Below are 14,464 nucleotides of genomic sequence, written 5' to 3' on the forward strand. Positions count from 1 at the left end.
TCCACATTTTGGATGAAATTTGCATGGACTGTGCACCAATTACATTGCTCAAATTGTTGAAACTTTTTAAAACAATAACATCTGTGTCGATATAAACGCCGCTGTAATTGTATAACAAGACCAATCAGAGTAGATTAGACAGGTTTTGTCCTAAAGAAACCTCACCTGGATTGATATTGCCCGTCTTTAATCGATTAAACCATGTTTCTGCATATATGTGCTTGAAAATAGAATGAAAATCAGGACTTACAGTGATTAAATTAAACCCCATGTTTAAAAATGGTTTTAAAACAACATTTCCTTTTGGGGAATCTAATAAAGTGGATACAATGACAAGGCAAGCTTTGGTGTTTGATTTGAACACACTTTCAATGACAAGTAATTCTGTATGACAAGTAAATGTATTCCATGAGAATGATAAATTATTAATTTTCAAGGTTCTAGATGTTAGCGACTAGAAATCATCATTTTGATCATTTATAATTATATTGTATCTTTGAATACAAAATTTTATTGGAAGCATAGATAAGTATAAACTCTCAATGATAATGTAATCAAACTTCAACTCCTGTAAGTTGACATTGTTTCACCTATGACATGTAGCTATAGCAGTGATATCAACCTACATGAAAAAGTAACACGAATTTGTAAGGATATGGAGTTCCCGATTGATATAGGAGAACAATGACAAGCTATTGCATTCTCTAATTTTTTTTTTTGAATATATTAGGACAAAGGGATATATAAAATATAAGTGCAAAAATTCTTTTAAAATCATGGAATCTGAGAAGTTTGAAGCAATTTTTGGATGAAATTGTGACAGATCATAAAGTTAGTGGGATTCAAATTTTGCTGGAGGGATTCCTGCTCAACTGGCAAATTTGGTAGCTTTCATACACTAAAGCAATACACAGAAAGCCTAGATAGCCAAAAGGTTAGTTAATCTTTTTTTTTCTTTTTTTTTTCATTTTTTAAATTACTATTCTTGTTTATCTTTAGATTATTTTTTAATTTCATGGTTGTTCATTATTTGCAGGTGTAATTCAATTTGCCATCCAATTTAATCGACTCTACCATCCAATTTACAATTTCTAAGAGGTATGTATATTTAATTTGTCATTGTTTTCCTCAACAATACATAGATATAATAATACCCAAATTTAGAAGTCATCAAGTACAAAACTATTTCTCTTGCCCCCATTGTAGCAGAAATATTATCATCATATGCATGCATATATTCCACCATGCTATTTATGGCACAGTAGGTCCATTCAACTCTTTTAAGTAGAAGAGATTTATCTTATATTAAATATTGAAAACTTTATCAGCAAATTGCATACTAAAAAAATAAAGCTAGTTTTAAACTTTAAAATGATATTATTAAAAGAAAACGTTGAAATGTAAAAGGGAATGAACTATAATGAATGTTGCCCAATAGCCAGCTTGGATAATGTGAAATGCAGTGGCTGATTATCAAATGGGCCAATTCTAGTAACCTAATGCCCCGAACCCCATTTTTTATGAAGGTATATAAGTTAAGAAAATATTTATTCTGGATACGTCAATAGATAAGCTTACAGTGTATCAATAATATGAAAATTTAAAAATAATATTAATCAAAAATAGAAACAAAGAAAGGTTGCATATGGAGATCAAAATGGTATTAAAATTGGAGATGAAAAAAATAGCAGGCAGTGGCACCATTACTTATCTAGAGAAATGAGAGGAAGGTGGGGATGAGGATGTTGGGATCTAAATTTGGCATTAAGGAACAGTGACATGAAGGCCTTGGTTTACCTCTGCTCCAATCCTCAACATAAAAATGAACTATCCCACCACACGGATCCAACAACAAGGCTCCAAGTTGAAGAACAAAATTTATTCATGTGAATTTCCATGTGATTTTTTTTTCATGTGATTTTCCACATTGTCAAATTTTATTTTTTATGGAACAAAGTTGACATTTCATCTTATACGGTTTTCAACTTTTTATACACAATTTTTAAATTACATATTTTGGATTAATTCATTTTAATTTTATTTAATTAAAATAATTTTTTAAAGGAAATAATATTTATCTTTATGTTAGATATATATCATATAATAACTTACATAACTTACATAACTTACTAAACTTACTTAACTTACGTAATACATAAATATACACTTGAAAACCCCGCTACCTGAATTAGTTTGCACCCATTAGATAATTTATACTTGATATATATTATTTATTTTAGTAAACGCAATTTATTGTCAACTTTAGACTTCAAGAACAACGAAATTGTAACAACCCAAACCCATCCCAAATGTTATGGCCGGATCCGACGTGTCACATTGAAGTTTTTAAGAAAACCAATGCCTCTTTCAACGTCCTTTTTAGTGTTTTAAAAGATAGTCTTTGCTAAGTTAATAAAGTGAATGGAAGTCATGCACCGGTAGGTATCCAAACAGAGGAGGTGAGCCATGAAGGCTGCTTAAGTACCAATGCTCTTGATTGGATCCAATCCTAGACATGCCCACAACCATTGCCACACTTTGGTGCTAGGTTAGTTTTGAAAAAACAGAGTTGCAATTCATTTAAGTCGATATTTTTGATAAACCGATTAATTGTATCGTTGTGTTTATTTTGAAAACAATTATCATTTTGGAAATGCGCCCTAGGTCTAACTCATATTGTTATCAGAAAAATATAGGGTATAAAATAAAATAATCCCAGAAAAATAATTAAAATGGCCTTATTACAACCCAAAACCAAATAATAATATTAATAAGATAAAACTTATAAAGAAATAAATCGGCTACTTATTGCAATTTAAAGAACCAGAAATAGTAGTGTGGCCATCTCCGAGTCCCTCGCAGCTCCAAACCATCTAAGCTTAGGGATTACCTGCACAGTTAGAAACGGGGTGAGTTTACGAAAACTCAGTGTGTAATCCCAATAACAAACAAACAGTGAAAACACAGTGTCAGTACAATATAGGCCAAAGCCCTATTTAGTCTTGGCATATACTGGGCCGAAGCCTTTTGTTTAACAGTTACTGGGCCGAAGCCTTTTCATAAATCATATCACTGGGCCGAATCCTTATCATAAATTATATCACTGGGCCGAAGCCTTATCATAAATCATATCACTAGGCCGAAGCCTTTTCATAAATCATATCATTGGGCCGAAGCCTTTACTATAAACGGTATGGCCCTTAAACCCATTTCAATATCACATGTAATGTCAATGGATGTATGTAAGCCCATTTGGGGAGACTACTCGACCCACCATCCGCTACTCTCCACCTGTACCAACCAACACACCATGTGGGGAATGATTCAACCCACCCCAACCAACACACCACTGGCAGCATAGCTGCTTTATCATATATCTGGAGGCCTAGCCTCTTTTAATAATTGGGGAAAAGCCCTTTTGATAAACTGGGGAAAAGCCCTTTTCGGTAAACTGAGGCAAAGCCCTTCTCGGTAAACTGGGGCATAGCCCTTTTAGCACTTCCTCCATTTATAAAACCCAACCCATGCAACATGTCATGTATGCAGAATGTCATGCCCATATTTGAATCAAACAATCACAGTCAAGTCATTCATATCACCAACATATATTCACAATCAAATTCGTCAACCACACAGTCCAAGTCAGTCACTTGCCTACAAGGGCAAAACAATCATTTTTCACATTATAAGGGTAATTTCGTAATTTTACCAAATATCAGGGTTTTTCATGTTCATCAACAATTATCAATATTTTCGAGTGTTTAAACAATGATCTTTAACCCACTTTATCAAACTCGGGCTTTTGGACCTAAAACCTCTAATGGGCCCTACGAATGTCGATTTAGCCCATTAAGCCCACATAATTCAAATTTTACAACAGTACTAATCGTGTTAACATGCAACTTTTCCAGATTCCATTTTCTATCAGTTTTACCCAAATGGGCCCAAAGCCCATTGGGCCCAATTTTAGCCCATTGAGGCCCAACTCACCATCGTGCACAAAATTGAGTTCTTACCTGTTCCATCGATCCAAACACCGATCTTATCATATTTATCGCCTCTATACCCAAACGCAACATTACAAGTTCCCGAAATACCAATATTTTAGCATTTCGTCTTCTCAGCAAATATTAATCTAAGCTATTACGAGGGTTAGTACACACCTATTACGGGTTGAAGTTGAAACATTTCCAAAATCAATCGCCTACAATAACCACCACCTATCACTCAAACTTAACCAATCCAATATCAATATATGTAAATCCTAAGCACATCAGTCATACGGAACATAAGGGCATATTCGTCATTTTACCAAACAGGGGTATTACAGTCACTTTACCCTACAGGGGCTTTACAGTCTTTTTACCTAATAAGGGTATTTTAGTCATTTCACCCTACAAGGGTGTTTTGGTAAATCTACAAACCAAGGGTATTTCAGTAATTTTGTAAACCAATGGTATTTTTATAATTTTTAGAAAGTCAAGGGTATTTCTGTAATTTTGTAAATCAGGGGTATTTTGGTAATTTTACAAATTGAGGGTATTTCAGTAATTTCACAAACCAGTGGTATTTTGGTAATTTTACAAACTAGGGGTATTTTGGTAATTTTACAAACCAGGGGTATTTTAGCAATTTTACAGACTAGGGTATTTTGGTAATTTTACTGATCGAGGGTATTTTGGTAATTTTATAAACCAAGAGTATTTTAGTAATTTTGTAAATCGAGGGTAAAACAGTAATTCTGTAAATCAAGGGTAAAACAGTAATTCTATAAATCGAGGGTAAAATGGTAATTCTGTAAATCGAGGGTAAAATGGTAATTCTATAAATCGAGGGTACTTTGGTAATTTTACAAGTCGAGGGTATTTCAAAATATTGGTAAACTAAAGTAGTCTAAACATGGATAACAATACTAATGGCCCTAAAGCCCATTCTCGACCCAAATGGGCCCACACGCTAGTATGGCCCTTTTGTCCGAAATCTAGCCACAAATATTAGATTCACCTAGCCTAGCCCAATATTTACTACACAATCAAACAACTTATCCAATTGGGCCCGTAGGCCCATTAGGCCCACATTACCCTTTTCGGCCCATCGCAGCCCGATGTAGCCATTCTACAGCTAGAGTAGTAAGAAATACACACCTGATAGGAGACTGGAGTTAATCCACGCTCTGAGCACTCTTAGCCGACGCCCAACCCAAACGAGCATGCCATACAACGAAAGGGATCAGCCAAGAAAGGTACCTCTACTCTCCTCATGGTTCTCTCTATTTAAAGCCAGCTTCGCATCCCCTCTTATGTTAGCTTCCCGATGTGGGATCCTTCCAACATCAGAGTTTAAATTCAACACCAACTCTTGCCGCCCCCTGTTAGCAAAATAAATGCTCCTTGCTTGCGATGGGATTTGAACCCATGCCTCCCCTCAGATGCTCCACACGCTACTTGCCACTAAGCCACAAGGCTTTTTGTGTCATATTTTATCCCCAATTAATTATAAGGTCTAAAGGCCAAAGTCCAGGTTCCCTTAAAAAAAACCAAAATAAATTGCAAGAGCCAAGGCTTGAACCCAGGCTCCCATACAACCTTAATGATGCCACAACCACTAGACTACAAGCTTCCTTGTGTCTTTTATTTAACACAATAATTTAAAAGCCCTCATCCAAGCATCCAGGTTTTTTTTCTCTCTTAATACCAAAATTTTTGCTAAAGCCCAAGTTTGAACCCAAGATTTCTCTAACACTTCTCAGGGCCATTAACCACCAAAGCAGACATTTAATTGTGTTATTTCATTGCACAATTAAATACCTATATACAACCTCCGTACGGACTCGCACTCAAGGCCCAATACTTCTAGGCCCAAATTTGAGGTGTTACAGAAATGGATAGGAGTTGGATGAATTTTTCAAGGGTAAGCAGCGACTATCGAAATGGATTACAAACTTTTGTAAATTTTGCATTTCAAAATGGAAGCCAAGAGAATATGATTCTTTGCCCGTGTAAGTCGTGTGGCAACATCAATTGGCATTTTTGTGAAGTTGTCTACGAACATCTAATTGTTGATAACTTTATTCGAGGGTATAAAAAATGAATTTTCCATAGAGAGTGTACATCTAGTGGAACTTCTTCAATGATTAATCCGACTTATCCTGATACTGCTTACCATCAGTATGTTAGACAAGATGACATGGAAGGTATGTTGCAGGATGCATTTAATATGCACAGTCATGGTAAACAATCATTTCCACCTGACTTTATTGCATCCGATAATTGTAAAATTAGTGGAAATGTTTTTTTCGAAACGGGAACAAGTGCACCTGATGAGGAGCCAAATGAAGAATCGGCGAAGTTCTACAATTTACTTAATGAAATGAACAAAGAACTTTACGAGGGATCAAAATATTCAAAATTGTCCTTCTGCATTCGTTTATTTCACTTAAAATGTTTGGGAGGGGTGGACTGAAAACTCTTTTACAATGCTGCTAGAGTTTCTGAGAGAGATGTTTCCGTATGCAAAAATCCCTTAGTCTTGTCAAGATATGAAGAGACTAATAAAATATTTAGGCCTTGGGTACAATAAAATTCATAGTTGCCCAAATGACTGTATGTTGTACTGGGGTGATCAGAAAAACCAATAGTCTTGTCATGTTTGCGGTAAGTCTCGTTGGATGAATAGAAATACAAAAGATGTGAATGCGAATGAAGGTGGGGCATAGTTAAGAAAGAAGCCAGTCAAGGTTTTGCGATATTTTCCCCTAAGACCAAGACTTCAAAGGCTTTTTATGTCGTCAAAGACAGTCGATTCTATGAGGTGGCATAATGATCAACGAACCGATGATGGATTATTAAGGCATCCTCTTGATTCTTTAGCTTGGAAATCATTTGATAGTAAATTTCAAAGCTTTGCAAGTGATCCTTAGAATGTGAGGCTTGGGCTAGCAGTTGACGGCTTTAATCCTTTTAAAATCATGAGTACTTCGTACAGTACTTGGCCTATAGTGTTTGTTTCTTACCATTTGCCTCCATCGATTTGCATGAAGCAATCTTCTTTTATATTATCTATGATTATCCCTGGAGAGAAAGGTCTCAAAAATGATATTGACATTTATTTGCAGTCACTTATTGAAGAGTTAAAACAGTTATGGTCGGGTGTTGAGACATATGATGTATTCAGAAAGGAGAACTTCAATTTACGTGCAACTTTGTTGTGGACAATTAATGATTTCTCGGCTTATACCAATTTATCTGGTTGAAGTACCAAAGGACTTTATGCTTGTCCTTGTTAAGCTACGCAAACATGTTTGAAATGGTTATATAATGGGAAGAAGTTCTCTTATATGGGGCATCGTCGGTGGTTGGATGGAAATCATAGATTTAGATTTCAGAGGACTTTATTTGACAGCACTGAAGAGTTTAGAAAAGCTCCTGAGCAGACCATTGGATTTGAAATCTTGTTCATGTTAAAAGATCTAGATTTTAGTTATTGGAAGATGAATCAACCATCCAACATACAAACAAAGAGAAGAACGAGGGATGAATCTGATAATGAATCTGATGAGGTGGATGATCCTAATGAGGCAGACTTGTGGAAAAAAAAGTATTTTTTTGAGTTGCCTTATTGGGGGCATCACATTTTACGACACAATCTTAATGTCATGCATATTGAGAAGAATGTTTGCGTGAACATCATAGGGACAATTTTAAATGTCGGTGGAAAATCAAAAGACAATCTTCTGAGTTGACTTGATTTAGTTGACATGGGAATTCAGCGTGATCTTCATCCCTAAGTACATCTAAATGGGAAATATCGGTTGCCACCTCCAATTTTTGCAATGTCGAAGGAAAAGAAAGAAGTGTTCTGCATGGTGTTGAAGGATATAAAGGTCCCAGATGCGTATGCATCAAATATATCTCAATGTGTGAGTCTTAAAGATCGAATACTATATTCTTTAAAATCACATGATTATCACATCTTGATGCAAGATTTACTGCCACTTGCTTTACGGTGCTGTATGTCAAAAAAGGTGACGTCCTGTATAATTGAACTTTCCAATATAATGAAAGCTATTTAAGGAAAAGTTTTGGATGTTGAAGAACTTGAGAAAGTACAGGATCGAGCCGCTTTGACTTTATGAAATTTGGAGAAGATCTTTCCACCTTCCTTCTTCACTATTATGGTGTACATGGTAATCTATCTCCCTCGTGAAGCAATAATTGGTGGACCGGTTATCTATCGATGGATGTTTTCTATAGAAAGGTGCTAATTTATTTGTAAAATATTCATTCATTCACCTCTATACATTTAGTTACAACTTTTGATAATGTTGTATATCGTGTTTAGGTTCCTAAGCAAATTGAAGTCTTATTGTCGAAATAAGTGTAATCTAGAAGGATCAATTGCTGAAGGCTACTTGGAAGAGGAGTGTATGACCTTTTGTTCTAGATATTTAGAAGATGTTGAAACAAGATTGAATAGACCAAGTAGAAATGCTAGGCTCAATGAACCCAACTTGACCGAAACTTATTTATTTCAAAGTTATGGAGAACCAATCAGTAAAGTTGAAATTGTAGAATTAGATGAAAGATCTTGGGTACAAGCACATAGATATGTTCTTTTTCACCACGATTCAATTGAACCATTACGCAAGTAAGTTCTAGAACATGATAAATATTCATCTTTTTGATTTGTTTATTTTCTAACCAATTAAACCTCTTTTTAACATAGTGAGTACAAACAAATCTTGAGATCTTGTTCACACTCCCAAAGATTACAACAAAGAGAGATTAATAAGTTATTCACAGAATCTTTTCATGCATGGTTAAGCCAAACGGTATGCAACTCAACCTTTTATTGACAAATAATAATGTTTTCTCATAACATTTATAATTACTAAATTTACTTTCGATTCAATAGGTTTGGAGTGGGAAGGACGTTAATGATGAAGTTAAACGTCTTTCCTAAGGTTCGAATAGAGTAGTAAAAAGATATAGTGCCTTCATCATCAATGGATTCAGATTTCATACAAAATATCGCGAGAGATTGAGGAGAACTCAAAATTGTGGAATAGTTGTTAATTCTTCAATTACAAGTTATGCTAGTGCTCGGGACAGTAATCCCGTTGAGGGAAAAGTGGAGCATTACGGACTTTATACTGATATTATTGAGTTGGATTACTATGGAAAATAGAAAGTTGTCTTATTTTGATATGATTGGGCTGATGTTAATACTACTCGCGGAATTAAAAACGATCAATTTGGTTTTACAATGGTGAATTTCTCTTGATTGATTCACACTGGAGAACAATTGATAGACGAGCCATATGTATTTTCTTCTCAAGTGAAACAAGTTTTTTACTCGAAAGATCCAACTGATGAGGGTTGGTATGTTGTACTCCTAAACACCCCTAGAGACTTGTTTGACATGGGCAATGGAAGTAGAGATGACATCGTCGAAATATCAGAAACTTTGCCTTTTCCCGAAAAAACTTAAATGAAAATATCCCTAGTACTAGTATACAATTTCAATGGTTCGTCAGGATGTGGATGAAGATATTTACGAATTATGATATAGTAAGATTTTAAGATTTTTTAATTATATGTAATATTATAATTTTAATCTTGGTCATGTTATATAATTTAACTAATTTATATGTACTATTATTGTTGTAATGTTTTACTAAAATTTCAACTATTTTATGTGTATTGTAGGAAAAATGCGTAGAAGAAGATTACGAGATTTAAGTATTGTCCAGAATACTCCAAATTTGAAGGAAGTAAATAGTGAACAGCAGACAGTTATTGGATCTTCGAATGTGCCAGAGACACTTGACGAGCATGGAGAATATCAAAGTAATGTTAAGTTTATTTTACATGTGTGTTGACTTTTATTATTGATTTATTTTTCAATTTTAATATAATAATATATCATTTTTTGTTTGAAAGTGCTGGGATGCGCAGAGGTCGAGGACGTATGCTACTTAAAGATTTATACGACTTAAATCCTGTCGAGCGTGTCAAAGTAAGTAGAAACAGTCACGGTCAGCCTGTTGGATCTGAAGCTCGACTTTTAGCAGGCTATTTGGGCATTATAGCGCGAAATGCCAATATGTTGCCCGTCAACTACGAATCATGGCATCACATGCCTGATAGCAACAAAATTCAAGCTCTCAATAATATTAAGGTAACAAAACGTGAATGTAATTTATAATATTTTGGTTTAAGTTTCATTTATATTTACATTCTAAACTTGTGTTTTTTTAGGAGAGATTTGCTTTAGAGGTCTCGGATGACTATATCAAGAAGGTATTAGGTAAAAAATGGAGAGACCATAAAAGCACTTTGAAAAAAGAATATTTTAAGAAAAACATAAGCCTCGAAGAAAAATTACGAAATGTCCCGCCGGGAATGCTGAGGTACCAATGGGAAGATGCGGTTAGATTCTGGAATTCAAAGAAAAGAGAGGTATTACATACTTCCAAATTCTTATAAATTTTTTGGTATATAGTTTTTACTATATACATAATAATAATTTCATTATGTAGGACTGTGACTGAGTTGGAAGAAGCAGCAGGCAAAAACAAAAATTCACGCACACGACAGGGTCGAGAAGTTTTGCTTCTGTAGCTGAGGCCGAGGTATTATGAATTTATTAATCCTGTCAAGTATTAATGACTTTCAACTATTAAATAATATTTTTACTACTATATTGTAGGAAGTCTCATCTAGTCAAAAAGTTGGATGCCTTCGGCTTTTTGAGATTACGCATAGGAAGAAAGATGGATCTCCTATGACATCCGAAGCTGGAGAAATTATGGTATATTTACTTAATAAAATTTGATTTATTATAAATATTTATAATGTTTAATTATAATGGTTTAATTCGTCGTTAGTAGTTTTAAATAATGTTAAGTTATGTTGCATTCCTTTTTATTATATATTTCGTTTCTAACTCTTTGATTGATTTATTAGGAGAAACTAAAGGAGAAGAAGGCGGAGTATGAAACGATTGTTGCGACTGATAGTTCCGTTAATCTTGAGAATATTGATAACAAAATTATTACTAAAGTTTTGGGTCCTGAAAAGTATGGTCGGGTTCGATTTCAAGGATCTGGTGTTACCTCGACCCAATATTTTGGATCCAGCTCCCAGCAATACATGCCTTCCGAGAGTCAAGCTCAAGTTGAAGTTCAGAGGTTAAGAGACCAGAAAGCTCAGATGCAAGTGAGCACAGTTGAGCAAATTGCCAAGGTTCAAAGAAAATATGAAGAATTCCAGCTACAACTTAGAGCGGATGCAGCAGTGAGGGTGGCAAGCAGCAGCAACGAGGAGGCGAGAGGCAGCGATGGCGGCGAGAGTAGAACAGAAGTACGATGAGCTCCTTTCTGACTTGAGATATGATGAAGATGTTTTAGCAGTTGCAAAAGTCGCCAGCTTAGACATTTGTTTTCTCGTTGTAAGAATATTTTTAACATTGTCACATTTAACACTATTGTAAGAATATTTTGACTTATACTTCATTTATTAATTTACATCATATATTTTTTGTTGAATTTGAAGTATCATTTAGATTTAATGTTTTTGGTTGTATTTTTTATGCTACATTTGCTGTTTTTGGTTGGATTTCACACTATATTTGCTGGTTTTGGTTGGATTTAATGCAGGAAGGGTTGAATATTGGTGAAAAATGTATATTGCAAATCTGCCAAAATTAGTGGCGTTTGTAACAAAAGTGTCACTAAAAGTCATGACTTTTAGCGGCGCTTCCCCCACAAACGCCGCTAAAAGCCATGACTTTTAGTGGCGCTTTTCCAGCAGACGCCGCTAAAAGTCATGATCTTTTGTGGCATTTTTTTCTAATAAATGCCGCAAATTTTTGCGACGTTTCCTATAGCAGCGTTTTTTGCGGCGCTTGTAAAAACGCCGCAAATAGTTCTAGCAGCGCTTAAAAGCACTGTTAAAGGCCAAAAAAACACCGCTAAAATTTTGTTTTCCTATAGTGCTAAATTTCATAGTCTCTTTTAGCTTCCTCAAGAAATCAGAATATAAAACCCATATTTCAATTCGATTAATGAAGACTTAGCACTCCAAGAATTCCAACAATCATAAATACATGAAATCCCATTAATTTGATGAGAGAAAATTTTACATATCTCATCAAACATTTAATCAACAAACCACATAACATTTTTTTTTCTCTTTACAAGACAGGGGAAATTCCTGGTATGGCCTCGAGAATGATCGCTTTCTTATTTCCATTTTAATATCAATACTGATGGAGGTAGTTTTGGTAAAACCTGTTGTTCGGCTTTAACTCCATTAACATTTCAATTACTCATACAAAAATATCAGAAATATCGAGTTCCAAACTCAATCACTAACACACTATTTCTGTGAGTTTTCTTGCAGAATCTTAGTATAAGAAATTTGTTTCCTCTAAGATCATTCGATATTATCTTATCATCTTTTAATACCCAAGTCATCTTCACTATATCAAACCCAGATCTTTTCATAACATTAGACACTCTAAGCTATCACGTTGCCTTATGGTCTTAAAACATTTCACAATTCATTCAGCAACACATTACTGAAATCAAGAAGTCTTTACCGATGTTAAATCCTTACATGAAAATTTGAGAAATCCAAATACTAAGGTCACCACATTACCAATAATCAAACCAAAAGCATAATCATAGTCAACATAGTCATCATAAGCCAAAAAACACACTTTAGACATGAGTCAAGATTGATAATTTATGAAATAAAGATGACATGAAAACCAAGAGGAAGAAATCTAAGTTGGAAAATTCCAAAATAAAAAAAATCCAAAACATGATACCATATTGAAATATCAAAAACATAGCCCACAAGAAAGTATGAAAGATTTCGATAATCCTCCAGAGAAAAGAACTCTAGAAAAACATTATACAGACCCACTGGGATTAGATGTAACAATAACAATGTACCTTCCCATATATAAATCAGATAAAGCAATATTTAGAACAAACATAATCATAGCTTCATACACATTTTCCTATCCATTCGCAACAAACAAAATGTATGAAAATGCCTGAGGGAAATAGTGCAACATAGATTATAAACCAGTCATACTGACAATGCTTTCGTCTAATATCACAATAATAAAACATTCCCACATAACAAGAATTTCATCGGAGGATCAATAGCCATAGATATATTTCTGAGAACAAATAAACACATAGAACATCTCAGAAGAGACTGCCATAATCTGTTCAGCCATTACAAATTTCATATTATTCTTTTCACTAAAGGAGATCAGTTTTGAAGAAATTTCGATTAATACATTTCTCGACATCGTATCAGAATAGATCGATTTACCAAAGTTAACTTTTTCACCAACTGTGATATTGCGTGAATCACAAAATTTTTCTGGGTCAATATGATACTTTACTAATTTTGGCTTCACTTATCAACCTGTTCTCAATCTCTGATCATATTCATAGCTATTCTATCACTAAACTCTTTAGTTTTACACCTGTGAGTTTATTCAATACATTTCTCACAAAATTCCATTACAAAATACCACTCTGGTAAGGGGGAAGGGTGAGGTCGTAAGGTCCGTAACTCGTCTCTCATATACATATACATATGACACAACTTTCATCATCAAAGTAACATCGTCACAGTTATATCATTCATTTCAGGCAAACTATTGTTCACATTTGTTATTTCACAGATTTTTCGATTATTTTATTCAATCTAGTTCACTTATGTATACATTTTATGAATTTCGAATGTCTTTTCTCGTCACATTGACTTAATCAAACATATCAAACACATAACATTATGTGAGGGCCAACAAATATGAATAAATGTATCACAATCAAAACTTTCATCTCACACATCATCATAAACATATCATTACAATTATATAAATCAATCCAATCGATTTAACACATTACTTAAACTATACGAGTTTGTCAATCATAATTATTCAAATAAGTATACATGAACATTCGTTCCACTAATATTTTTGGTAAGTTACCTGAACACATGCATTCACTCTAGCAAATCAGTCTTATACATCATGGAATTATCGATCAATCGTAGATAAGCTCATTATGCCACTTACACATTCTATTTCATGTTTCTCATGTCTCATATATGTACATACATATATATATAATGAATTCTTATTCGTACCTTTTCGAGTTTTAACTCATCATAATTGCACTTTACTCAATTACTTTAGTACCACTATCAAAATGGTCGGGTGTAGCTTGATTGGAGAGTGCCTTTGTCTAAACAAGATGGTTCTCATTCGCGTTGGGGGACATCACACTATCACAAATACGTGGCATTTATAGCTAAACCTTCACACATGCTAGGTTAGTCTGAGAAGCGACTAAACTATAGCTCTGATATCACTAAATGTAACATCCCTTACCTGAGTCCGAGGTCAGGAGAGGGTATGAGGTATTACTGGACTT

General features: G+C 34.4%; 1 long non-coding RNA gene across 1 annotated transcript; it reads right to left on the bottom strand.

Annotated features, from left to right (window-relative positions):
- Positions 1–2,645: 2,645 nt before the first annotated feature.
- On the bottom strand, positions 2,646–5,250 carry LOC128285348 (uncharacterized). The gene is made up of 2 exons (XR_008275852.1): positions 5,145–5,250; positions 2,646–2,890 (listed from the first exon to the last, which is right to left on the bottom strand). It is a non-coding gene; the product is annotated as an uncharacterized LOC128285348 (long non-coding RNA).
- Positions 5,251–14,464: the final 9,214 nt, after the last annotated feature.

This window comes from Gossypium arboreum, chromosome 12 (assembly GCF_025698485.1).
Source record: "Gossypium arboreum isolate Shixiya-1 chromosome 12, ASM2569848v2, whole genome shotgun sequence".
Taxonomy (NCBI): Eukaryota; Viridiplantae; Streptophyta; class Magnoliopsida; order Malvales; family Malvaceae; genus Gossypium; species Gossypium arboreum.